This window comes from Myxine glutinosa, chromosome 5 (assembly GCF_964187855.1).
Source record: "Myxine glutinosa chromosome 5, kmMyxGlut1.1, whole genome shotgun sequence".
Classification (NCBI taxonomy): Eukaryota; Metazoa; Chordata; class Myxini; order Myxiniformes; family Myxinidae; genus Myxine; species Myxine glutinosa.
The window spans coordinates 73,047,437-73,074,194 of NC_136265.1; the positions used below are offsets into that span (position 1 = coordinate 73,047,437).

The 26,758-nt window shown below is 51.5% G+C and overlaps 1 protein-coding gene across 1 annotated transcript in view; it reads left to right on the forward strand.

Moving 5' to 3' along the window:
- The first annotated feature begins 2,143 nt into the window (after positions 1–2,143).
- LOC137427445 (uncharacterized) overlaps positions 2,144–26,758 on the forward strand; it is a 51,776-nt gene continuing 27,161 nt past the window's right edge. Inside the window, exon 1 of the mRNA XM_068116955.2 lies at positions 2,144–2,309. The gene's annotated coding sequence lies outside the window, so the exon portion shown is untranslated. The remainder of the gene's footprint in view (positions 2,310–26,758) is intronic.

The following is a 26,758-nucleotide window of genomic DNA, read 5'->3' on the forward strand; positions in this document are numbered from 1 at the left end:
GTGCTCTGCCGGCTCCTCCCTCTTCTTCTCTGAGATGGAGCACATGGGCAATGGCGTCTTGGGGCAATCAAACGAGCCCCAGCCAAAGGGCAGCGAACGCTGACTTACTGGCACTTTTAGGAGGCCATGGGGATATTGCAGTTGATCCTATCTTATTTGATTTGATGCAATGGAGAGTCAATTATTGGACACACGGCCTTACCTGGAACACAGAATAACGATATAACTATAGAGAGGTCCTATGATTCGCTACGTGTTGTGCATGGACTAACTAAGGTGCACTTATTTCAATTAACAGCCAATTAAGGGGAAATGTACACAGGGGTTTATTTATAAGGGAATTTAATACTAAATTTACATGTGAAGGTTCTAAAAACCGCAACAATATGTATGAAGAGTCCGCATTGATCTGGTAAGCCGTTCTGGAGATTTAGAAAACTTTTCTTTTTGTCAAAAATATGGCTGCCAAAACACGTGTCTGATGACGTCGTCAATTTAAATCTCGACAAATTTCTGTTGATCTCAAGCAAAAAAAATTCGTATTGATCGGTGAATTCTTTCAATTCAACCACTTTTTGTTAGCATACCGCTTCACCAATGACGTCATCGTTATCGAGCTTTTTATTCCCCATGGGGAGTACTCAACATATGCCAAATTTCTATTTTTTGTTGCATGGTTTCAGAGAAGATATCCAAAGTTTTTCTTTCAATCCAATATGGCTGCCATACCATGTGACCTATGACATCAGAGTGATGAACCAAAAAATCTCCATGTGTAGTCTTTTCTATGTTGAAAATTTTGTATCAATTGGACAAGCGGTTGCAGAGAAAACTAGAACGGCACTTGGTAGAGCGCATACCTCCACCAAGCTGAACAGTTTACGTTTTGTATACCACTGATAGGCCAGATCTGCATCTGGACCTGAACCAAAATCTAATCGGCTTGTTCTTATCAACCACCGAATTTGTCCACCAAATTTCATCCGAATTCGTCCATAACTTTTTGAGATATTCTGCTCACTAACAAACAGACAGACAAACAGGGGTGAAAACATAACCTCCCTCTACCACCTTCTGTGGCAGACATAACAAATTTAAAAGCGAATAAAAGTGCAAAACAGTGACGGAAGTATAATAAAAGCTAGAGTGAAGTTGATGGTGCGCCATCGCAAATCCCCACGCTTCCCACCGAAAGCAAAGTTGAAAGATGGAAAAAAGTTCCACCAGGAATGACCCAATACCAAATTTTGAGTTAGACATTTTCCCCATTTTGACACCTGTGACCTTAAGTTCGCACCCCCTGGGGCATGAACCAGGGGTCAAATCCAAAAATATCGTTACATATGTCATGCAGCCCCCCCAATGTTGATTGCACATACAAAGTTTCATTTAAAAATTGCCCCTCAATTGCATTTTTCGGTACTTGACCTTTTGACCCCGCCCCAGGGGACAGGGGCAAAAGTGACACTGCTCTTGCACCTTCGTGCCATGTAATGATCATAACTACCAAGTTTGAATTTCAAATTTTCTACCCAACTGATTCGAGGAAAATGGCGCGACAGACAGACAGACAGACGGAGCCGATTACAATATCCTCCCATTTTTTGGTTTCTCCCAAGAAACATGTGGATAATAATCTGAATGGAATCAATAGGGTACCAGCAAGAATGGCTTGGTCCCCTAATGATGATAATTATTATAACTGTTATTAACTAGACCCTGACATCACCAAGTGTGAGATATGAAGGCAGTATTTTGAGTAATGGGTGTAACCCAGAGCGATGAAGATCAGGTTTATTGAAGCTAGTTTATGTGAGCTATGAAGGACCCATTACTTTACACAAACTACCAACAAGGCACGTTGCCAGCTCTGCCCTGTCGAGTTATTTAACTGTGAGGTCGACTTGGCGGTCTCGAGGGAGAATGGCACAATGCGTCCAACGATAGGTCCATTTTGTGGATTCTGACCGCGTGGCAAGCTCGTCGGTCGATGACGGGGTTTCGACTGCGTTGGTTGAGGTTGCGACTGCGTTGGTTGAGCTTGTGAGGCGATGCCGAAACGTACACAGTGATGTCAGTGCCACTTCTGTGCCAGTAGCATGAGCTAAGCTAGCGGAGCGTCCTTCCCGCTGGCAAAGAGAGAGGCGCCTCAGATGCTCTGTTGCGCAAGCTTCATGCCGTGTATGCTGCGTGGGGTCTTGTGTTCTATGTGACCGTCTCGTGCAGTGTATTGCCCGTTTGTCCGTATCAGATCTGTCGAGTATTCTGCTGTGGACCTTGCGGGACACGTGACGATGGCGAGTCGTGCTGTAGGTCCGTGTTGGATATGTTGCATCGTCTTGTGATGTGCAATTTCTTGCTTTCGGAATAAGTCTGACTTGTCCATAAGATCGTTGTGCTGGCACGTCATTGCGGTCATATCGTTACCGAAAGTATCGGCGGTATGATATGTGACCGATTTGCATCGTGTGATATCTGAGTGTGATCTGGCGCATTGCTACGCTCCGCTCGACAACCGTGTATTTCGGAAAGTTTTGTCTAGCGGTGCTCTGCCGTTTTTTAATCTTGGCATTGTCTGCTTTGTAGTTTTCAGGGTACAATTGCATCAGCCTTTCTTCTGTAACTTTGTCATCTCGTCATTTCTGGTGTATTGTACTGTAGTGCATTGCATTCTACTACACCGGCACTTATTACTGTACCAGTGTACCATTGCACGAGTGTTTACTTGTCTGACGTTTTTGTGTTGAAGAGCACGCTTTCCATTGTCAGTCATGTTCATGCTGTGCTGAGGTTGTGACATTCCGCTTGGGGCTCTCTCTGCATTCCGCTGTCTCGAGTGAGAGGGGAGGAAGTGAGGGAGAGTCAGACTCTGTACATCATATTCCGAACGTCGATGTATAGTCCTTGCGAGCTAAGATGGAGTGGCGCTCGAGTTCCTGGACTCCCGCACCTTGGGTCCAGGCAGAGGATGTTCTGTGGTTACGGCGATATATCCGCTCCTCGCATGGCCACCTGGCCTACCCTTGATGCTCGCCGCGTATCTCCAGCTTCCTTCTCCAGCAGATCGCACGGTCGGTACTCCACCAGATGGTTTTTACCTCACTCCTCAAGTTCCGATCAGCGTCACTTTGCGATGATAAAAATTGAATTCTTTCTGGGAAATGATCAAACCGATTGTCAGGTTCAGTATGTTAGTAATGGAAGTCATTTGTTGATGGTTTTGTTTTGTAAATGATTATGATTGTGATGCTAAACAAATAGTTTTTGTGTTGTGACGTTAAACCGGAGGCTCTGTCTCCATGCACTTGTCTTGGTGGACGTTAAAGATCCCACTGTGTATTTCGCGAAGAGCAGGCGAATTATCGCCAGTGTCCTGAAGTACAAATTCCTACCTAATTACTGCTGCGAAGGGAAATTTAGGAAAACCGGATGGGGTAGTCATTTTTGCAGGGCTGCCATGGTAACACTGAATCTGCCATCGGTGGGAGAGAGAGAGAGAGAGAGACAGACACAGAGAGGCACAAACATGTTTGGATGTCAAACCATTAATAATAGTGTAATTACTATACGAGTATAAAATCCTGTCAGAAATGACGGGCAATACAGCCTCATCAGCATGCCAAAGTCTGAAGCCTCGGCCTAGTGTCAGGTGTTCTTATATCCTTATTTATTAGACATTCTACTGATGTAAATGAACACTCATTTTACTCTGCGCGCATTGCACATCACATGCAGTGCATTTCACCTCCCTGCACCTTGTATTTATTGTTATTTTTTTTAACGCTTCTGTACACCGCCCTTGAAGATCGGTTTGCGAGTCACCGTCTACAATTCCAATATAAGAAACATAATTACTCTTTTATGGGAAATGTTTTTTGAGTTTGTTTTATCCTCAAAAATTGACCGTAGTGAACACCCATTTGTGTTAAAATATTGGCCTTTAAAGCCCTACTCAAATCGTCATGAAAGGGGGCAGACAAATACGCACTGTGTTTTATGTAGGTAGATATTTAAACTGATTCTGGGTTAAATGAAACGGAAGGAACATACCATAACAGCTGCTGTGATTGAGCTTTGGAAACCATGAAGTGAAGCTAAATTTGCCCTCAAGACATCCCATTTGGATTTCTCAGGGAATCTGATGGGAATGTCATCAGATCCCAAGAGTAATGCTTAAGAGACTTGTGTCCTGGTTGGAATTCAAAAGCTAGAATCTGTCGTACAGGATTGGAAGCGGAGCCCAGTAAGAAGTGTTTGCTTCCGACTTGTCCGGATCCAAGTATGATTCCTGCCGAGGTCAAAATCTGATTTGCGTTTTTAAAACTGCCGTTCTGGTTGGGTTATAGCTAGGGAAATTGAGACACAGGGTGGATCGATTTGCAAAGTTGCGAAGTAGATGAACAGGATGTCAGATTGTGTCAAATTTATCAGAAAATGTATAGAGAGACTGGCCTGACATCTTTCTTGAGGGTTCCATGCGATGCTGAGTTGGGGGGGAAAAAACTTTTCTTTCGTGGTATGACCAAGATGGAAACAAATATGGAGGCCTGCGATTAAAAAGGTAGAGAACGGATCGGATATCAGGTCGAACGATGATATATTCCATTACCTAGAACTTGATGATCGGCAGAAAGCTGACCAGTCTGGAGTTCACAGGATCGTTCTTGGCACTCTTATTATGATTATGGCTGACCTTGACTACCTTCCACAAAGAAGTGAGGAAACCTTCTAAGAAATATCAACAGAAATAACTTGAGAATTCCCCAAAAGGACACCATTCAGATCGTCTGCTTCATCTACCATGACTCCATCTCCATTCCTGATGAGCAAAAGGATATGGAAGATGAGCACATTCTTGAGCAGTTGCCACAAGGAATTTGAGGAAAGAGAGAACAAAGTCCTAGATGTTCTCCAGCGAACCTTTTGTTAAGATCTAGCTCTCGTGGACAGATGGACACAAACTGGTCCTGCGGAGTGACACAAACTGGTCCTGCGGAGTGACACAAACTGGTCCTGCGGAGTGAAAGAAACTGGTCCTGCGGTGCGGAGTGGCACAAACTGGTCCTGCAGAGTGGCACAAACTGGTCCTGCGGAGTGGCACAAACTGGTCCTGCAGATTGGCACAAACTGGTCCTGCGGAGTGGCACAAACTGGTCCTGCGGAGTGGCACAAACTGGTCCTGCGGAGTGGCACAAACTGGTCCTGCAGAGTGGCACAAACTGGTCCTGCGGAGTGGCACAAACTGGTCCTGTGAAGTGGCGCAAACTGTTCCTGCGGAGTGGCACAAACTGGTCCTGTGAAGTTGCACAAACTGGTCCTGCGGAGTGGCACAAACTGGTCCTGTGAAGTGGCACAAACTGTTCCTGCGGAGTGGCACAAACTGGTCCTGTGAAGTTGCACAAACTGGTCCTGCGGAGTGACACAAACTGGTCCTGCGGAGTGACACAAACTGGTCCTGCGGAGTGACACAAACTGGTCATGCAGAATGACACAAACTGATCATGCGGAGTGACACAAACTATTCCTGCGGAGTGGCACAAACTGGTCCTGCAGATTGGCACAAACTGGTCCTGCAGATTGGCACAAACTTGTCCTGCAGAGTGGCACAAACTGGTCCTGCTGAGTGGCACAAACTGGTCCTGTGGAGTGGCACAAACTGGTCCTGCGAAGTTGCACAAACTGGTCCTGCGGAATGACACAAACTGCTCATGCGGAGTGACACAAACTGTTCCTGCGGAGTGACACAAACTGTTCCTGCGGAGTGACACAAACTGTTCCTGCGGAGTGACACAAACTGGTCCTGCGGAGTGGCACAAACGGGTCCTGCGGAGTGGCACAAACTGGTCCTGCGGAGTGGCACAAACTGGTCCTGCGGAGTGGCACAAACTAGTCCTGCGGAGTGGCACAAACTGGTCCTGCGGAGTGGCACAAACTGGTCCTGCGGAGTGGCACAAACTGGTCCTGCGGAGTGGCACAAACTGGTCTTGCGGAGTGACACACACTGGTCTTGCGGAGTGACACAAACTGGTCTTGCGGAGTGGCACAAACTGGTCCTGCAGAGTGGCACAAACTGGTCCTGCGGAGTGACACAAACTGTTCCTGCGGAGTGACACAAACTGTTCCTGTGGAGTGACACAAACTGTTCCTGTGGAGTGACACAAACTGGTCCTGCGGTGTGACACAAACTGGTCCTGCGGTGTGACACAAACTGGTCCTGCGGTGTGACACAAACTGGTCCTGCGCTGTGACACAAACTGGTCCTGCGGAGTGGCACAAACTGGTCCTGCGGTGTGACACAAACTGGTCCTGCGGAGTGGCACAAACTGGTCCTGTGGTGCTTTGGATTGTTTTCTCAAAATGTTGAAGAGTTGCAGGACTTTCAGCAGGATGTGATTGGAGGAGCCAACTGAAGTGGATTCGGAGCAAAAAAAAAAACATATCTCCATTGGAATATATTTGTAATAACATTATTAAAACCATGATTAAAAAAAAAATTACCTATCATTATGGTTACATATTTACTCCCACAAGGTTAGCATCAGGTTCGGAGTAGATGTCATTGGTCCAGTCTCGAATTACGAGCACACGTATTTTATTTTTTTTTATCTCAAAAATGAGTGGACCCAATTTGATTAGACTTGGCCAGTGGGTTCAGCCTCAGCTAGGTATGAACTCTTCATTTTTGACCTGTGTAGGTCAAAGGTTAGTAGGGCAGGCAGGATATCCTCGAGGTACGCACAATCGCCTCTGAAGCTGCCTTGTCTGGGTACGAATCTAGGCCCAGCTATAAACTGTCGGCCTGGGGTTTCACAGGCAAGGACTTTAAACTGGGTGGATTGACCTTAAAGATTGAGCCAATCGTAAGTCTCTGTTTAAACCTTAAGTTTTCGACCTTAAGCAATGTAAGTGGAAAAGAGTGAGCTTTGTTACTTCTACAGCATTTTTAAACGAAATCTAACATGTTAGTTGGGAGTCTACATGGAAATAAATAGTTAAATTCTGTTGGATATGGGTTAAAAGTCAAAGTCAAAGTTCAGCAAAATGCATCCATAAAGAGGCATAACTGAGGCACCATCAAATGCACCTGGATAAGACACCCACAAATTTTTGACCTTCAGCTGTGACCTTGACCTTTCACCTGTTGCGAGAACCATGGGCGTCAATGGGTGGGGGACGGGGTGGACATATCCCCCCCCCCCACACTTTTTTGATGAAGGGGGATTATCCCCCCCCCCCCCCCCCCACTTTCTACTCGATATATAACATAAAATGCGTTGCTCTATACAATCAACACAGGCCCGGATGCGGGATGTTGTCCAAATACATCATCTAATTATGTATAAATCAATATTAACTTTCCCCAAATAATCTATCTTTTAAATCGACCCTGCACTGGTGGGAATTATTCAATAACGGAGAGGGGTATCAGCTTGTGCATGTCGTGCTGGATCTCAATGGTTAGTGCACGCATGCGCTAAAATGTGTCACGTGATTAGTGATTACTGAAAGTGTGATACCGGTAGACATTCCCTCTGTAGTGCTGTGTAACTATGTTCCTTCACCTTTTCTTCCGAAGGAGCCTCTTTGTTCGCCCATACAGCAATACCCCGTTTTACGCCATTTCGACTTACGTCAAATCCGACTTTACGCCACTCTTCTCGAGTAAATTTCAGTTCAGCGAACGTCATTATGTGCGACTTTACTTCACTCCTACATCATAACAGGAGGACGTGAAAAAAATTAATTTTTCCTTAAAAATATATTTAAAATAAATAAAATAGTACATAAATTAACAATAAAAGAAGCTAAAAAACAATTTAAAATACAATAAAAAGCACATTAAAAATATTTTTAAAATGTATGTACAGTATACTGTACGTACGCATAGCTGCTGGTTCTCATTCAAAACAAAGGCGACGCCATATGCATTTGTCCTGTGCTGCGGTCGCGTGCTTGCTTTGTCTTTCGCTGGTATTTTTGTGATTATTCCTTTACTGTGTAAAAGTCGATTTCCGTTTCCGGTCCCTAGAGCAAGGAAGCGTCTTCGACCTCTGGACGGCAGCAAAAGTTAAAGTATTTTTTCCATTCGTGTCTTCGTCAATTTCTACTCGCTTTTTATTGTGCATGTGTTGCAGTGTGTTTTCCAGTTGGTGTTGATTTGCAATTCTTGCAAACTTTTGTATAATTTAATCGTTTTCTGTTCCACCGCGTGCGCGGCCTGGTTTCTCTCGGCTTCCCTACCCCAATAGGTGTTCTGTGAATTTAAGTTCTTTCCTTCGCTGTATTGCTTATTTCTTAGATTTTCTCTTCTCCCCCTAACTTCCCCGAACATCGACCACTTGTCTAACGTTTTAAATCTCTTCAAAGTCTCTTCACGTCTCTTCTCGTCACGTCACGTCACGTCTCTTCAAAGCTGTCCATGCGCGCACGCTTTCGAAGTTAAGTAACTTTTCACAATTGTGTTTTTGTCGAAACTGTATCTTTCTTTCGGTGTGTGTAACTATTGGTGTGTCTTTAATAGTATTCTTGGTGTTGGTTTTTCATACCTGTGCATAGAATCGTCGGTTAGTTCGTGTCACGTATTCTGAGGCCTAGTGTAGTACTAGTAGGCTACCATGTCTGACCTTGGCTTGAGGCGTTGTTTCTGTCTCAGCAGTTCTTCGATTGCGCTCGCAATTACTTTCGGTCTCTATTTTTCACGTTTCACATTCGGTCTCTGTCTCTGTTTTCATCTCAACTCAAAAAAAAATAAAAAAATTCCCTTCTCTGTTCTTATCCGTTGTTCGTTCTTATTTGTTCGTTCGTTCTTCGACCACGTTGTTCGTGATCACGTGTTCACGTCGTTAAAAATGTTTCAACTGTCCCCTGAAGAACTGTATTCTGTCATATACTATAACACCTTTTTCTTCTTCTTCTATAAAAGGATGCTTTCGACTTGCTCACCAAATATATTCATTCCAAAAAAAAATTCCATCTCTTACAGTTACAGTGCCTCTTTCATACATTCCCTAAACTCTCCAGAACTCCACCCATCCTTCAGTGTCCTCAAACGTATTTTTGACTCGAAGGTCTCAAGAAACTCATTTTGCAAGAAATGTTCATTTCCCATTAATCGTACATTTTTCAAAATCCAATCTCACCCCTCCCCTCCAAATCTTCCCCATCACCCCTTCCCTCCAAAACTTCCCCATCACCCCTTCCCTCAAAAACTTCCCCATCACCCCTCCCCTTCAAAACTTGCCCATCACCCCTCCCCTCCAAATCCACCCCCTTGCCCCTCCCCACCAAATCTTCCCCATCACCCATCTCTTTCAAATATTCCCCCTTGCCCCTCCCCTCCAAATCTTCCCCATCACCCATCCCTTTCAAATCTTCCCCCTTGCCCCTCCCCTCCAAATCATCCCCATCACCCATCCCTTTCAGATCTCCCCCCTTGCCCCTTCCCTCCTAAACTCCCCCCACACCCCTCCCCTCCGAGTCCCTCCCTCACTCCTCCCCTCCTAGACTCCCCTCTCACCCCTCCTCCTCAAAGCGTCCTCCCGCTTCTTCCCCCTTCCAACTTTCACCTTCATCTCCCTCAACCTTCTGCCTCACTCTTCCCCCTCCTCAAATAACACCTCACTGCGCCTCACCCAATCACCATCAAACCTTTTGTCCGCCCCATTCTTCCCTTTCTCCAAGCTATTCTGAAATCTCTGACACCTTCAACAACAATCCCTACCTCTTTCTCCTCTTCCACATCTTACACGACCGCTCCCCCCCCTGTTCTGTATCCGATGCTCCCCCTGCCTCTTCTTTAACAGTATGGACCTCAAACATCTGGGGCCTTCGCTCAAACTTGACTGATCTCTCCATACAGGTTGCTTCTGACAAACCAGACGTGATCTGCTTAACAGAAACTTTCCTCCTTCATGATGTCTCTGATTCCTTGGTATCTCTCCCAGGTTACTCCCTCCTCCGGTATGGTAGACCTGAGCCTCGTCCTGGAGGGGGGGGGGGGGGGGGGGGGGGGAAGGGGGAGTTGCTATCTTTATAAAAAACTCTCTTCCTCACTCGCCCTGCACTGCCCTCTCTCCACCTCACCCCCAGGAATACCTTTGGCTACGGCTTCCCCTTCGCTCCCACCTTTTGTTCATATGTGTGTTGTACCGTCCACCAAACAGTGATGACTCCATCTACATCTCGCTGTCTGATAATATGGACCAACTTCTATCTACACATCCCAACTATCTCTTCCTCATATGTGGTGATTTCAATTGTCACCATGCCAGTTGGCTGGGTGTGGGTACCTCTCTCACCAGCCATGGCTCTTCAGCAAAGGACTTCTGTGACTCACTGGGACTGACACAATCTGTCAATTTCCCGACCCGGATCTCAGTCAACGGAGCATCTTCTCTTCTGGACTTGGTTATGACTAACTTCCCTGAAAATGTCTGCTGCTCTTCTTCTGCTCCAATCGGCTCATCTGATCATGTGCTTGTTAAAGTGGACATCTCTCTGACCATTCTCAGAGAGCCTCCTCAGCGTAGACGAGTCTGGCATTTCACTCAGGCCAACTGGCACGGTCTTCAAGCAGCCACCAATCATCTGGACTGGTCTCCCATCTCTACCGCCTCTGACATCAACTCATCCTGGGAATTCTTCAAAAAGTAAATTGCTCTCTCTCATGCACAGTTTTATTCCATCTCGTCTTCAGTTGTCATACCCTTCCTCCCGTCCATGGTACACGGAATCTTGTGGTGAGGCTATTGCCGAGAAACAACTTGCTTTCGTCTCCTGGAAAGCAAATCCAACAGAAGGAAATCTCATTTCCTTTCACAAAGCCCGTAACAAGTGTGTGTCCACCCTCAGGAGAGCCAGGAAACAATATCTCTCCATTCTCAGGACAGAACTCTCTTATCTATCTCCCTCTTCCAAATCCTGGTGGCGTCTGGTCAAATCTGTTTCTGGTGTTTGTTCCCCCTCCATCCCCTCCCTCACCTCAAACGGCCACACGGCTGACTCCGCACATGAAAAAGCTGAATGCCTCAACTCTGTGTTTGCCTCTAAATCTTGTGTCCCAAACCCATCCCTCTCTGTACCCACCGTACCCAGTCGTACCCAGCTGCTCCTGGACTCTGTGTCCTTTCCTCCTGACAAGGTGGAAAAGTTTCTGTCAACCCTTGACTCTGATTCTGCAACTGGACCTGACGGCATCAGCCCACGGGTCCTAAAATCTTGTTCTTCCGCTCTTTCACTCCCTCTCTCTGCTCTCTTCACCCTCTCTTTTGCTCAAGGTCAACTGCCATCTGCTTGGAAATCTGCCAACATCACCGCTTTGCACAAAAAAGGTGCAAAAACAGATCCCAGCAACGACAGACCAATCAGCCTTCTCCCAATTATCAGCAAAGTCATGGAATCCCTCATTGCTTCAGATATGAAATCTTTCCTCTTCTCCAATGGCTTGATCTCTGATCATCAATTTGGTTTCAGACCTGGTCACTCTACTCTGGACATGCTGCTTCTGCTTTCTCAACAATGGATGGAGGTCCTCAATGCCAAACAGGAAATTAGAGCTGTCTCCCTTGACATATCACGTGCCTTCGATCCGGTCTGGCACCCCGCTCTGCTCACCAAACTCTCCTCTTTTGGTATCCATGGAAATCTCCACGCATGGCTGGCGGACTTCCTCTCTAGTCGTAGTCAACGTGTGGCCCTGAATGGGTTTCTCTCATCTCCTCTTCCTGTTCAGGCTGGAGTTCCCCAAGGCAGTGTTCTGGGCCCTGTGCTTTTTCTGGTCTTCATCAATGATCTCTCTGACTCTCTTGAAAATCCTCTCTATCTCTTTGCTGATTCTACTCTACTCTCTCTACTCTCTGTCGCTCCATTCTTCATCCCTCAGATCGGCAGTCTGCAGCCTCCTCACTCTCTGCAGACCTTGACAAAATCACAGACTGGGCAAACAAGTGGAACATGTCTTTCAATCCTGACAAATCTCACACTCTTACGATGTCTCTCCAAAAAGACCGACTGGACAACCCTCCCATCCACTTTCTGAATAATCCTCTCCAAGAAGTTCTGTCACTCAAGCTTTTGGGTCTCACTATCTGCCATGATCTTTCCTGGGAAAACCACATTTCAAATCTGGCCTCCAAAGCCAGTCGCCGACTGGGCATCCTCCGTCGTGCGAAGTCCTTCCTTGGCACACCTGAGCTCCTCACCACATACAAGGCTTTCATCCGCAGCTCAATGGAATACTGCTCTCCCCTCTGGGCTGGTGCTCCTGCCTCACACCTAGCTCGTCTTCACGCTGTTGTAACCAAAGCATTCAGAATCATTGGAATCTCCCGCGATGAAGCTAACTCCAAGGGCCTCTCACTCACTCACCACAGGCAGTTTGGTGGTCTTTCCGTCTTCTACCGACTCCTCTCTGGCCTTGCCCCCCCCAGCTCTCTCTGGGCTCTGTCCTGCAAATATTCCTACAGGTCGCACAAGATCTGCCTGCAACCCTCTTATGGTTAAACTGCCAAAATCGAGACTCTCTGCTCACCTTCACTCCTTCATTCCTCTTTTCTCCCACCTCTGGAACAAACTCCCTCACTCTCTTCAATCCCACTCCACCCTCCAGGTCTTTAAAACAGCTGTTCACCACCATCTCTTATCTTTCTCCATCCAAAACCTTGATCTTTTCTATCCCCGCTAATTTCACCCCAATTCCACTTTTTTGAAATACCAACTTCTGTCCTGGAAGTCCTTGGTGTCCTTGTATTTTATACTTCTCCCACCCCCCTCCCCCCTTTCCATGCCTCCTCCCCCCAAGCCCTCTCCCTCCCACACATCTCCCTGCTCTTAAATGTTGTGTGCTCTCAAGTGTTTGTGTGCTTCCCCTTCTCTTGTCTTCCGCTCCCTCTTTTTATATATTTTGTTTGTCTGGTTGATTTGTTTGTGAAGTAAATGTCAGCTCTTTCACGAGCCTCGATTCAGTATACAAAAAAAAAACCAAAAAAAAAAAAACCAACGTAACGTGGCAACAGCGAAACATGACGACGATGCCGGCTCGGATGACCGTCCGTGGCATACGTCACGTCACGTCACCGTGCAGAGTGTGCAATGTCCGCGACGAGGTCAGGCCCCACGGCCCATGGCCCATGTGAAACGAACGACCGTGTCATGCCTCGAGCCGGGGTGCCTCGTCGGGCACCTCGCCGGCATCCGGCGTCGACGAACCGATTGACGTGTGCATGTGCACATGTGCATGGATTTGCAAATGCCTGCCTGTACATCGTCGTTCCTGCGTATATCGCATCGTCCAATAAAAAGAAGCACGCAACTTCGGCCGCTCGAGGAAAGACGGGGCACGCCTATGACTCGGAGGCGAGCGTCGATCCCCGGGGCGGCCGTGTTCATGGAACCCTGAGCTCGTTCGTTCGTCACAGACGACACGACACGACCACCGGTGAAACTGCTCGGACACGTTGGGTAAAGCACGCCGTGGTGAAGCGGGCCGCGGAGCTACTCGGCACACAAGCCCGCTCACGGTCGACACGTCCGTGCCGGTCACCCCGTTCGAGGAGAAGACCCGATCGATAGAAAACAACGGAGGGACTCCCGACGGGGAGCGGCAAAGATTCAGGGCGAAGCCGCAGCCTCCTCCAGTTATTTATTCTAGTTTTAGGGTGTTTGTCTTCATTTTAAGGCATTTTTAAGACATTACGCCCGGTTTACGTCAAAAACCGAGTTACGTCACGGCTTATGGAACCAATTAATGACGTAGGCCGGGGTATTGCTGTATAGTGAAATTGTTAGGTAAGAAAAAAATTAGTTTTGTTACATTGGAGAAAGTGCTAACTGAGCCAGAATTGATTCAATTTTCGTGAAGATTCGAATCCAGAGCCGGATACAAGTTTTTAATATTTCAAATGATTCTTCACCATTGAGTGATAGGGCCAAAAACAATATATAGGATGATATTTCAAAATGTTGTGGACGACTTATGACAAAACTTGGTGGATGAGTTGGTTAGGCAACAAGAACGAGCCAATTAGATTTTGGGTCAGTTCCGGATCCAGATCTGACCTATAAGAGGGATACAAAACGTAAACTGCTCACCCTGGCCGAGGTATGCACTCTAGTTTATAAGTGACATTCTAGTTTGTAAATGTTGCAGTCCAAACTTGAAAAACGTACTCACATTGTAATGGCACAGCACTGTACATACTTTATAGACGTACTCACATTGTAATGGTACAGCACTGTACGTACTTTAAAGACGATCTAACATTGTAAAGGTACAGCACTGTACATACTTTATAGACGTACTCACATTGTAAAGGTACAGCTCTGTACATACTTTGTAGACGTACTCACATTGTAAAGGTACAGCACTGTACATACTTTATAGACGTACTCTCATTGTAAAGGTACAGCACTGTACATACTTTAAAGACGTACTCTCATTGTAATGGTACAGCACTGTACATACTTTATAGACGTACTCTCATTGTAATGGTACAGCACTGTACATACTTTATAGACGTACTCTCATTGTAAAGGTACAGCACTTTACATACTTTATAGACGTACTCTCATTGTAAAGGTACAGCACTGTACATACTTTATAGACGTACTCACATTGTAAAGGTACAGCACTGTACATACTTTATAGACGTACTCTCATTGTAATGGTACAGCACTGAACATACTTTATAGATGATATAACATTGTAATGGTATAGCACTGAACATACTTTATAGACGATATAACATTGTAATGGTACAGCACTGTACATACTTTATGGACAATTGGATATACTCACATTGTAAAGGTACAGCACTGCACAGTGTCCAAACTTTATAGACGTACTCACATTGTAAAGGTACAGCACTGTACAGTGTCCATACTTTATAGACGTACTCTCATTGTAATGGTACAGCACTGTACATACTTTATAGACGTACTCTCATTGTAATGGTACAGCACTGTACATACTTTATGGACGATCTTGCATTGTAATGGTACAGCACTGAACATACTTTATAGACGATATAACATTGTAAAGGTACAGCACTGTACATACTTTATAGACGTACTCACATTGTAAAGGTACAGCACTGTACATACTTTATAGACGTACTGAAGGAGCTGCGCTCCAACGCGAGTCGAAAGAATTGACGCGACCAAAGACGGAATTCGTCCGAGTTGCTTTATTGAAACAAAACAGCTCAGGTATTCTGAAAAGCCCGTTTATCGGGCAGCAATATATATACACATTTATGCCGGGGCGTTTGCCCGGGAAAACCGAGACCGGGCATGCCCGGGTGTCAAGGGCGAGTCCTGGAAAGGCGAGTCTGGACATGCCCGGGCGTCCTGGACGCGGCCTGGCAAGTCGAGGCTGGGCGTGCCCGAGCGCTCTGGGCGAGCCCTGGAAAGGCGAGAGCGGGCATGCCCGGACGCTCTGGGCGAGCCCTGGAAAGGCGAGTCTGGACATGCCCGGGCGTCCTGGACGCGGCCTGGCAAGTCGAGGCTGGCCGAGCCCTGGAAAGGCGAGAGCGGGCATGCCCGGGAAAGACGAGACCGGGCGTGCCCGGGAACAGCGAGTCTGGGCATGCCCAGGAGAGGCGCGTCTGGGCCCGTCCGGACGAGCCCGGCATGGCGATCGCGCCCTGGCCACGTCCTGGCAGGTGCAAGGCGATTGTGTACATTCAGCGGGGACCGCTACACATGCCCCTCCAGAATCGACCTGCACCGGCAGGGTCAATTTAAGGGGGGTCCGGATGACCCGGCCGAAGCGACCCCTGGAGGGTCGTGGGGGGGGGGGGGGTCCGATCCGGTGGTGGGTGGTCGAGCGGGGGGAACTGTAGACGGGGGGCGGCCTCGCCGCGGAGGAAGGGCCAACCGTGGTGGTCGGTCGACGTCCACGTGCGCCGGTTTGAGGCGGTCCACAGAGATCCGGTCCGACCGGCCGCCGACGTCGACGACGAAGGACTTGTCGCCCCGTCGCAGGACCCGGAAGGGCCCGTCGTACGGCGGCCGGAGTGGCCCCCGGTGCGTGTCATGACGCACAAAGACGTACTCCGCTGTGCGAAGCGCCGGGGGGACGTAGGACTGGGGGCCACCGTGGCGGGACGTTGGCACAGGGGCAAATCGGCGGGCGGCCTCCTGGAGGTCCGAGTGCTGGTGTGCGGCGGACCAGGGACTGGTAGCGTCGGGCACGAACTCGCCCGGGACGCGGAGCGGCTGGCCGTAGACGAGCTCGGCGGCGGACGCCTAGAGGTCCTCCTTGGGGGCCGTGCGGAGGCCCAAAAGGACCCACGGCAGCCGGTCGGTCCAACCGTCGTCCTGAAGGCCGGCCATGAGTGCGGCCTTCATGGAGCGGTGAAACCGCTCGCACAACCCGTTGGCTTGGGGGTGGTAGGCCGTGGTGCGGTGCAGCGTGACCCCCAATGAGCGGGCGACCGCGCCCAAAAGTTCGGACGTGAACTGGGCCGCGGTCGGACGAGATGTCCGCCGGTGCGCCGAAGCGCGCGACCCAGGTGGCGATGAACGCCTGCGCCACGTCGGCGGTGGTGGTGGAGGTGAGGGGCACGGCCTCCGGCCACCTGCTGGTCCTGTCCACCATGGTGAGCAGGTGGGTGAACCCCCGCGATGGGGGCAGGGGACCCACCAGGTCCACGTGGACGTGGTCGAAATGCCGTGCAGGCACGGTGAAAGGTTCTTGCGGGGCCTGGGTGTGGCGGTGGACCTTGGCCCGCTGGCAGGCCGTGCAGGCGTTGGCCCAGTCGCGGACGTTCCGTCGCAGGCCGTGCCAGACGAAACGCGCCGACACCAGCTTCTGAGAAGCTTTCCGGCCCGGGTGAGAAAGGCCGTGGATGGAGGCGAAGATGCGGTGCTGCCAGGAAACGGGCACGATGGGGCGAGGCTGGCCCTGGGAGACGTCGCAGAGCAGGACGGTGCCCGCGAAGGGGATGTCGGCCAGGCGGAGGCCCGTGTCCGCCGCCCGGAGGGCCTGCACCGAGGTGTCGGTGGTCTGGTCGGCCGCCATGAGCGCGAAGTCCACGCCGAGGTGGACCGCGTTCGCGCTGGCCTGAGAAAGACAGTCGGCCACGGCGTTGTCTTTGCCGGCGACGTGCCGGATGTCCGTGGTGAATTCCGACACGGCGGAGAGGTGGCGCTGCAGGCGGGCCGACCACGGCTCCGTGACTTTGGCCATTGCGTAGACCAACGGCTTGTGGTCGACGAAAGCCGTGAACGGGCGGCCCTCCAGGAGGTGTCGGAAATGGCGAACGGCCAGGAATAGACCGAGCAGCTCACGGTCGAACGTGCTGTATTTTAACTCATTCGGCCGGAGCTGCCGGCTGAAAAAGGCGAGTGGCTGCCAAACCCCGTCCACCCATTGTTCATGGACGGCGCCCACCGCGTAGTTGGAGGCGTCCGTAGTGAGGGCGATGGGCGCGTTGAGCACCGGGTGAGCCAGCAGCGTTGCGTCGGCGAGGGCCCGTTTTGCGCTCGCGAAGGCCGCGTCCATGGCCGCGGACCAAACGATGTCATGCTTGGCCGGCTTGCCCCGGAGGGCCTCGTAAAGGGGCCGCATGAGCTGAGCAGCGCGGGGCACGAATCGGTCATAAAAATTCACCATGCCGAGGAACTCTTGTAGGGCCTTGATGGAACGGGGACGCGGGAACGTGGTGATGGCCTCGACCTTGGTCGGCAGCGGCACGGCCCCGGTCTTGGTGATGCGGTGGCCCAAAAAGTCAACGGTCGTCGTGCCGAAGTGGCATTTGGCCGGGTTCACAATTAAGCCGTGCTCGCTGAGGCGACCGAACAGTGTTCGGAGGTGGAGGAGGTGCTCGGCGCGGGACGTGTGGCGACGAAGATGTCGTCCAGATAGACGAAAAGAAATGGCAGGTTGCGCAGCACGCCGTCCATTAAGCACTGGAACGCCTGGGCCGCGTTCTTGAGGCCAAACGGCATCCTCAAAAATTCGAACAGGCCGAACGGCGTGATGACGGCCGTCTTCGGGACGTCGGCCGCCCGGACAGGTACCTGGTGGTATCCCCGTATCAGGTCAATTTTGGAAAATATGACCCGTCCCGCCAAACGGGCGGAAAAGTCCTGGATGTGCGGGATCGGGTACCTGTCGGGGGTGGTAGCGTCGTTGAGGCGGCGGTAGTCGCCACACGGGCGCCATCCGCCCCCCGGCTTTGGCACGATGTGCAGTGGTGAGGCCCACGCGCTATTGGAGCGCCGCACGATGCCAAGGTGCTCCAACGCGTCGAACTCGGCCTTTGCCATGGCGAGCTTGGCCGGGTCGAGGCGGCGGGCCCTGGCGTAGACCGGCGGGCCCGTAGTGGGTATGTGGTGCTCGATTCCATGCCGCACTGCGACGGCCCAAAACGTCGGCCGCGTGAGGGCCGGGAATTCCGCGAGCTGGTGAAGGAACAGCTCGCGGAACAGAAAATCCGGAGAGTGCTCAATGAGCAACGAGAGCATATAGTCCATGCGCTCGGACGGGCGCGTGTCGCCGAGCTCGGGCAGGTCGAGCAGGCGCCGTGCGCGTGCCGCCGGTGAGAGGGCGAAAGCGTCGAGGAGGAGCGTCTTCAGCGCGTCATACTTGTCAGCAGCCGGCGGGTGCTCGAGGAGGCTCAGGGCGCAGGCCGCGGTGGCGGAACCGAGCGCTGCCACGACGTGGTGGAAGCGGGTGTCGTCCGCGGTGATGCCTCGCAGGGTGAACTGGGAGTCCGCCTGGGCGAACCAAACAGCCGCGTGAGCCTCCCAGAAGGTAGGCAGTTTAAGAGTCACTGCCGTGTCCATGTCGGTAGGTCACCAGTGAAGGAGCTGCGCTCCAACGTGAGTCGAAAGAATTGACGCGACCAAAGACGGAATTCGTCCGAGTTGCTTTATTGAAACAAAACAGCTCAGGTATTCTGAAAAGCCCGTTTATCGGGCAGCAATATATATACACATTTATGCCGGGGCGTTTGCCCGGGAAAACCGAGACCGGGCATGCCCGGGTGTCAAGGGCGAGTCCTGGAAAGGCGAGTCTGGACATGCCCGGGCGTCCTGGACGCGACCTGGCAAGTCGAGGCTGAGCGTGCCCGAGCGCTCTGGGCAAGCCCTGGAAAGGCGAGAGCGGGCATGCCCGGACGCTCTGGGCGAGCCCTGGAAAGGCGAGTCTGGACATGCCCGGGCGTCCTGGACGCGGCCTGGCAAGTCGAGGCTGGGCGTGCCCGGGCGCTCTGGGCGAGCCCTGGAAAGGCGAGAGCGGGCATGCCCGGGAAAGACGAGACCGGACGTGCCCGGGAGGTTCGGGCGTGCCCGGGAACAGCGAGTCCGGGCATGCCCAGGAGAGGCGCGTCTGGGCCCGTCCGGACGAGCCTGGCATGGCGATCGCGCCCTGGCCGCGTCCTGGCAGGTGCAAGGCGATTGTGTACATTCAGCGGGGACCGCTACACCGCTACAGTACTCTCATTGTAATGGTACAGCACTGTACATACTTTATGGACGATCTTGCATTGTAATGGTACAGCACTGAACATACTTTATAGACGATATAACATTGTAATGGTACAGCACTGTACATACTTTATAGATGTACTCACATTGTAAAGGTACAGCACTGTACATACTTTATAGACGTACTCACATTGTAAAGGTACAGCACTGTTCATACTTTATCGACGATCTAACATTGTAAAGGTACAGCACTGTACATACTTTATCGACGTACTCGCATTGTAAAGGTACAGCACTGTACATACTTTATTGACGATCTAACATTGTAATGGTACAGCACTGTATATACTTTACAGACGATCTAACATTGTAAAGGTACAGCACTGTACATACTTTATAGACGTACTCGCATTGTAAAGGTACAGCACTGTACATACTTTATAGACGATCTAACATTGTAATGGTACAGAACTGTATATACTTTACAGACGATCTAACATTGTAAAGGTACAGCACTGTACATACTTTATAGACGTACTCGCATTGTAAAGGTACAGCACTGTATATACTTTATAGACGATCTAACATTGTAATGGTACAGCACTGTACATACTTTATAGACGTACTCACATTGTAAAGGTACAGCACTGTACATACTTTATAGATGATCTAACATTGTAATGGTACAGCACTGTACATACTTTAGAGACGATCTAACATTGTAATGGTACAGCACTGTACATACTTTATGGACGATCTTGCATTGTAATGGTACAGCACTGTACCTACTTTATAGACGATCTAACATTGTAATGGTACAGCACTGTACATACTTTATGGACGATCTTGCATTGTAATGGTACAGCACTGTACATACCTTATGGACGATCTAACATTGTAATGGTACAGCACTGTACATACTTTATGGACGATCTTGCATTGTAATGGTACAGCACTGTATATACTTTATGGACGATCTTGCATTGTAATGGTACAGCACTGTACATACTTTATGGACGATCTAACATTGTAATGGTACAGCACTGTACATACTTTATAGACGATCTTACATTGTAATGGTACAGCACTGTACATACTTTACAGACGATCTAACATTGTAATGGTACAGCACTGTACATACTTTACAGACGATCTAACATTGTAATGGTACAGCACTGTACATACTTTAGAGACGATCTAACATTGTAATGGTACAGCACTGTACATACTTTATGGACGATCTTGCATTGTAATGGTACAGCACTGTACCTACTTTATAGACGATCTAACATTGTAATGGTACAGCACTGTACATACTTTATGGACGATCTTGCATTGTAATGGTACAGCACTGTACATACCTTATGGACGATCTAACATTGTAATGGTACAGCACTGTACATACTTTATGGACGATCTTGCATTGTAATGGTACAGCACTGTATATACTTTATGGACGATCTTGCATTGTAATGGTACAGCACTGTACATACTTTATAGACGTACTCTCATTGTAATGGTACAGCACTGTACATACTTTATAGACGTACTCTCATTGTAAAGGTACAGCACTTTACATACTTTATAGACGTACTCTCATTGTAAAGGTACAGCACTGTACATACTTTATAGACGTACTCACATTGTAAAGGTACAGCACTGTACATACTTTATAGACGTACTCTCATTGTAATGGTACAGCACTGAACATACTTTATAGATGATATAACATTGTAATGGTATAGCACTGAACATACTTTATAGACGATATAACATTGTAATGGTACAGCACTGTACATACTTTATGGACAATTGGATATACTCACATTGTAAAGGTACAGCACTGCACAGTGTCCAAACTTTATAGACGTACTCACATTGTAAAGGTACAGCACTGTACAGTGTCCATACTTTATCGACGTACTCTCATTGTAATGGTACAGCACTGTACATACTTTATAGACGTACTCTCATTGTAATGGTACAGCACTGTACATACTTTATGGACGATCTTGCATTGTAATGGTACAGCACTGAACATACTTTATAGACGATATAACATTGTAAAGGTACAGCACTGTACATACTTTATAGACGTACTCACATTGTAAAGGTACAGCACTGTACATACTTTATAGACGTACTGAAGGAGCTGCGCTCCAACGCGAGTCGAAAGAATTGACGCGACCAAAGACGGAATTCGTCCGAGTTGCTTTATTGAAACAAAACAGCTCAGGTATTCTGAAAAGCCCGTTTATCAGGCAGCAATATATATACACATTTATGCCGGGGCGTTTGCCCGGGAAAACCGAGACCGGGCATGCCCGGGTGTCAAGGGCGAGTCCTGGAAAGGCGAGTCTGGACATGCCCGGGCGTCCTGGACGCGGCCTGGCAAGTCGAGGCTGGGCGTGCCCGAGCGCTCTGGGCGAGCCCTGGAAAGGCGAGAGCGGGCATGCCCGGACGCTCTGGGCGAGCCCTGGAAAGGCGAGTCTGGACATGCCCGGGCGTCCTGGACGCGGCCTGGCAAGTCGAGGCTGGCCGAGCCCTGGAAAGGCGAGAGCGGGCATGCCCGGGAAAGACGAGACCGGGCGTGCCCGGGAACAGCGAGTCTGGGCATGCCCAGGAGAGGCGCGTCTGGGCCCGTCCGGACGAGCCCGGCATGGCGATCGCGCCCTGGCCACGTCCTGGCAGGTGCAAGGCGATTGTGTACATTCAGCGGGGACCGCTACACATGCCCCTCCAGAATCGACCTGCACCGGCAGGGTCAATTTAAGGGGGGTCCGGATGACCCGGCCGAAGCGACCCCTGGAGGGTCGTGGGGGGGGGGGGGGGTCCGATCCGGTGGTGGGTGGTCGAGCGGGGGGAACTGTAGACGGGGGGCGGCCTCGCCGCGGAGGAAGGGCCAACCGTGGTGGTCGGTCGACGTCCACGTGCGCCGGTTTGAGGCGGTCCACAGAGATCCGGTCCGACCGGCCGCCGACGTCGACGACGAAGGACTTGTCGCCCCGTCGCAGGACCCGGAAGGGCCCGTCGTACGGCGGCCGGAGTGGCCCCCGGTGCGTGTCATGACGCACAAAGACGTACTCCGCTGTGCGAAGCGCCGGGGGGACGTAGGACTGGGGGCCACCGTGGCGGGACGTTGGCACAGGGGCAAATCGGCGGGCGGCCTCCTGGAGGTCCGAGTGCTGGTGTGCGGCGGACCAGGGACTGGTAGCGTCGGGCACGAACTCGCCCGGGACGCGGAGCGGCTGGCCGTAGACGAGCTCGGCGGCGGACGCCCAGAGGTCCTCCTTGGGGGCCGTGCGGAGGCCCAAAAGGACCCACGGCAGCCGGTCGGTCCAACCGTCGTCCTGAAGGCCGGCCATGAGTGCGGCCTTCATGGAGCGGTGAAACCGCTCGCACAACCCGTTGGCTTGGGGGTGGTAGGCCGTGGTGCGGTGCAGCGTGACCCCCAATGAGCGGGCGACCGCGCCCAAAAGTTCGGACGTGAACTGGGCCGCGGTCGGACGAGATGTCCGCCGGTGCGCCGAAGCGCGCGACCCAGGTGGCGATGAACGCCTGCGCCACGTCGGCGGTGGTGGTGGAGGTGAGGGGCACGGCCTCCGGCCACCTGCTGGTCCTGTCCACCATGGTGAGCAGGTGGGTGAACCCCCGCGATGGGGGCAGGGGACCCACCAGGTCCACGTGGACGTGGTCGAAATGCCGTGCAGGCACGGTGAAAGGTGCTTGCGGGGCCTGGGTGTGGCGGTGGACCTTGGCCCGCTGGCAGGCCGTGCAGGCGTTGGCCCAGTCGCGGACGTTCCGTCGCAGGCCGTGCCAGACGAAACGCGCCGACACCAGCTTCTGAGAAGCTTTCCGGCCCGGGTGAGAAAGGCCGTGGATGGAGGCGAAGATGCGGTGCTGCCAGGAAACGGGCACGATGGGGCGAGGCTGGCCCTGGGAGACGTCGCAGAGCAGGACGGTGCCCGCGAAGGGGATGTCGGCCAGGCGGAGGCCCGTGTCCGCCGCCCGGAGGGCCTGCACCGAGGTGTCGGTGGTCTGGTTGGCCGCCATGATCGCGAAGTCCACGCCGAGGTGGACCGCGTTCGCGCTGGCCTGAGAAAGACAGTCGGCCACGGCGTTGTCTTTGCCGGCGACGTGCCGGATGTCCGTGGTGAATTCCGACACGGCGGAGAGGTGGCGCTGCAGGCGGGCCGACCACGGCTCCGTGACTTTGGCCATTGCGTAGACCAACGGCTTGTGGTCGACGAAAGCCGTGAACGGGCGGCCCTCCAGGAGGTGTCGGAAATGGCGAACGGCCAGGAATAGACCGAGCAGCTCACGGTCGAACGTGCTGTATTTTAACTCATTCGGCCGGAGCTGCCGGCTGAAAAAGGCGAGTGGCTGCCAAACCCCGTCCACCCATTGTTCATGGACGGCGCCCACCGCGTAGTTGGAGGCGTCCGTAGTGAGGGCGATGGGCGCGTTGAGCACCGGGTGAGCCAGCAGTGTTGCGTCGGCGAGGGCCCGTTTTGCGCTCGCGAAGGCCGCGTCCATGGCCGCGGACCAAACGATGTCATGCTTGGCCGGCTTGCCCCGGAGGGCCTCGTAAAGGGGCCGCATGAGCTGAGCAGCGCGGGGCACGAATCGGTCATAAAAATTCACCATGCCGAGGAACTCTTGTAGGGCCTTGATGGAACGGGGACGCGGGAACGTGGTGATGGCCTCGACCTTGGTCGGCAGCGGCACGGCCCCGGTCTTGGTGATGCGGTGGCCCAAAAAGTCAACGGTCGTCGTGCCGAAGTGGCATTTGGCCGGGTTCACAATTAAGCCGTGCTCGCTGAGGCGACCGAACAGTGTTCGGAGGTGGAGGAGGTGCTCGGCGCGGGACGTGTGGCGACGAAGATGTCGTCCAGATAGACGAAAAGAAATGGCAGGTTGCGCAGCACGCCGTCCATTAAGCACTGGAACGCCTGGGCCGCGTTCTTGAGGCCAAACGGCATCCTCAAAAATTCGAACAGGCCGAACGGCGTGATGACGGCCGTCTTCGGGACGTCGGCCGCCCGGACAGGTACCTGGTGGTATCCCCGTATCAGGTCAATTTTGGAAAATATGACCCGTCCCGCCAAACGGGCGGAAAAGTCCTGGATGTGCGGGATCGGGTACCTGTCGGGGGTGGTAGCGTCGTTGAGGCGGCGGTAGTCGCCACACGGGCGCCATCCGCCCCCCGGCTTTGGCACGATGTGCAGTGGTGAGGCCCACGCGCTATTGGAGCGCCGCACGATGCCAAGGTGCTCCAACGCGTCGAACTCGGCCTTTGCCATGGCGAGCTTGGCCGGGTCGAGGCGGCGGGCCCTGGCGTAGACCGGCGGGCCCGTAGTGGGTATGTGGTGCTCGATTCCATGCCGCACTGCGACGGCCCAAAACGTCGGCCGCGTGAGGGCCGGGAATTCCGCGAGCTGGTGAAGGAACAGCTCGCGGAACAGAAAATCCGGAGAGTGCTCAATGAGCAACGAGAGCATATAGTCCATGCGCTCGGACGGGCGCGTGTCGCCGAGCTCGGGCAGGTCGAGCAGGCGCCGTGCGCGTGCCGCCGGTGAGAGGGCGAAAGCGTCGAGGAGGAGCGTCTTCAGCGCGTCATACTTGTCAGCAGCCGGCGGGTGCTCGAGGAGGCTCAGGGCGCAGGCCGCGGTGGCGGAACCGAGCGCTGCCACGACGTGGTGGAAGCGGGTGTCGTCCGCGGTGATGCCTCGCAGGGTGAACTGGGAGTCCGCCTGGGCGAACCAAACAGCCGCGTGAGCCTCCCAGAAGGTAGGCAGTTTAAGAGTCACTGCCGTGTCCATGTCGGTAGGTCACCAGTGAAGGAGCTGCGCTCCAACGTGAGTCGAAAGAATTGACGCGACCAAAGACGGAATTCGTCCGAGTTGCTTTATTGAAACAAAACAGCTCAGGTATTCTGAAAAGCCCGTTTATCGGGCAGCAATATATATACACATTTATGCCGGGGCGTTTGCCCGGGAAAACCGAGACCGGGCATGCCCGGGTGTCAAGGGCGAGTCCTGGAAAGGCGAGTCTGGACATGCCCGGGCGTCCTGGACGCGACCTGGCAAGTCGAGGCTGAGCGTGCCCGAGCGCTCTGGGCAAGCCCTGGAAAGGCGAGAGCGGGCATGCCCGGACGCTCTGGGCGAGCCCTGGAAAGGCGAGTCTGGACATGCCCGGGCGTCCTGGACGCGGCCTGGCAAGTCGAGGCTGGGCGTGCCCGGGCGCTCTGGGCGAGCCCTGGAAAGGCGAGAGCGGGCATGCCCGGGAAAGACGAGACCGGACGTGCCCGGGAGGTTCGGGCGTGCCCGGGAACAGCGAGTCCGGGCATGCCCAGGAGAGGCGCGTCTGGGCCCGTCCGGACGAGCCTGGCATGGCGATCGCGCCCTGGCCGCGTCCTGGCAGGTGCAAGGCGATTGTGTACATTCAGCGGGGACCGCTACACCGCTACAGTACTCTCATTGTAATGGTACAGCACTGTACATACTTTATGGACGATCTTGCATTGTAATGGTACAGCACTGAACATACTTTATAGACGATATAACATTGTAATGGTACAGCACTGTACATACTTTATAGATGTACTCACATTGTAAAGGTACAGCACTGTACATACTTTATAGACGTACTCACATTGTAAAGGTACAGCACTGTTCATACTTTATCGACGATCTAACATTGTAAAGGTACAGCACTGTACATACTTTATCGACGTACTCGCATTGTAAAGGTACAGCACTGTACATACTTTATTGACGATCTAACATTGTAATGGTACAGCACTGTATATACTTTACAGACGATCTAACATTGTAAAGGTACAGCACTGTACATACTTTATAGACGTACTCGCATTGTAAAGGTACAGCACTGTACATACTTTATAGACGATCTAACATTGTAATGGTACAGAACTGTATATACTTTACAGACGATCTAACATTGTAAAGGTACAGCACTGTACATACTTTATAGACGTACTCGCATTGTAAAGGTACAGCACTGTATATACTTTATAGACGATCTAACATTGTAATGGTACAGCACTGTACATACTTTATAGACGTACTCACATTGTAAAGGTACAGCACTGTACATACTTTATAGATGATCTAACATTGTAATGGTACAGCACTGTACATACTTTAGAGACGATCTAACATTGTAATGGTACAGCACTGTACATACTTTATGGACGATCTTGCATTGTAATGGTACAGCACTGTACCTACTTTATAGACGATCTAACATTGTAATGGTACAGCACTGTACATACTTTATGGACGATCTTGCATTGTAATGGTAC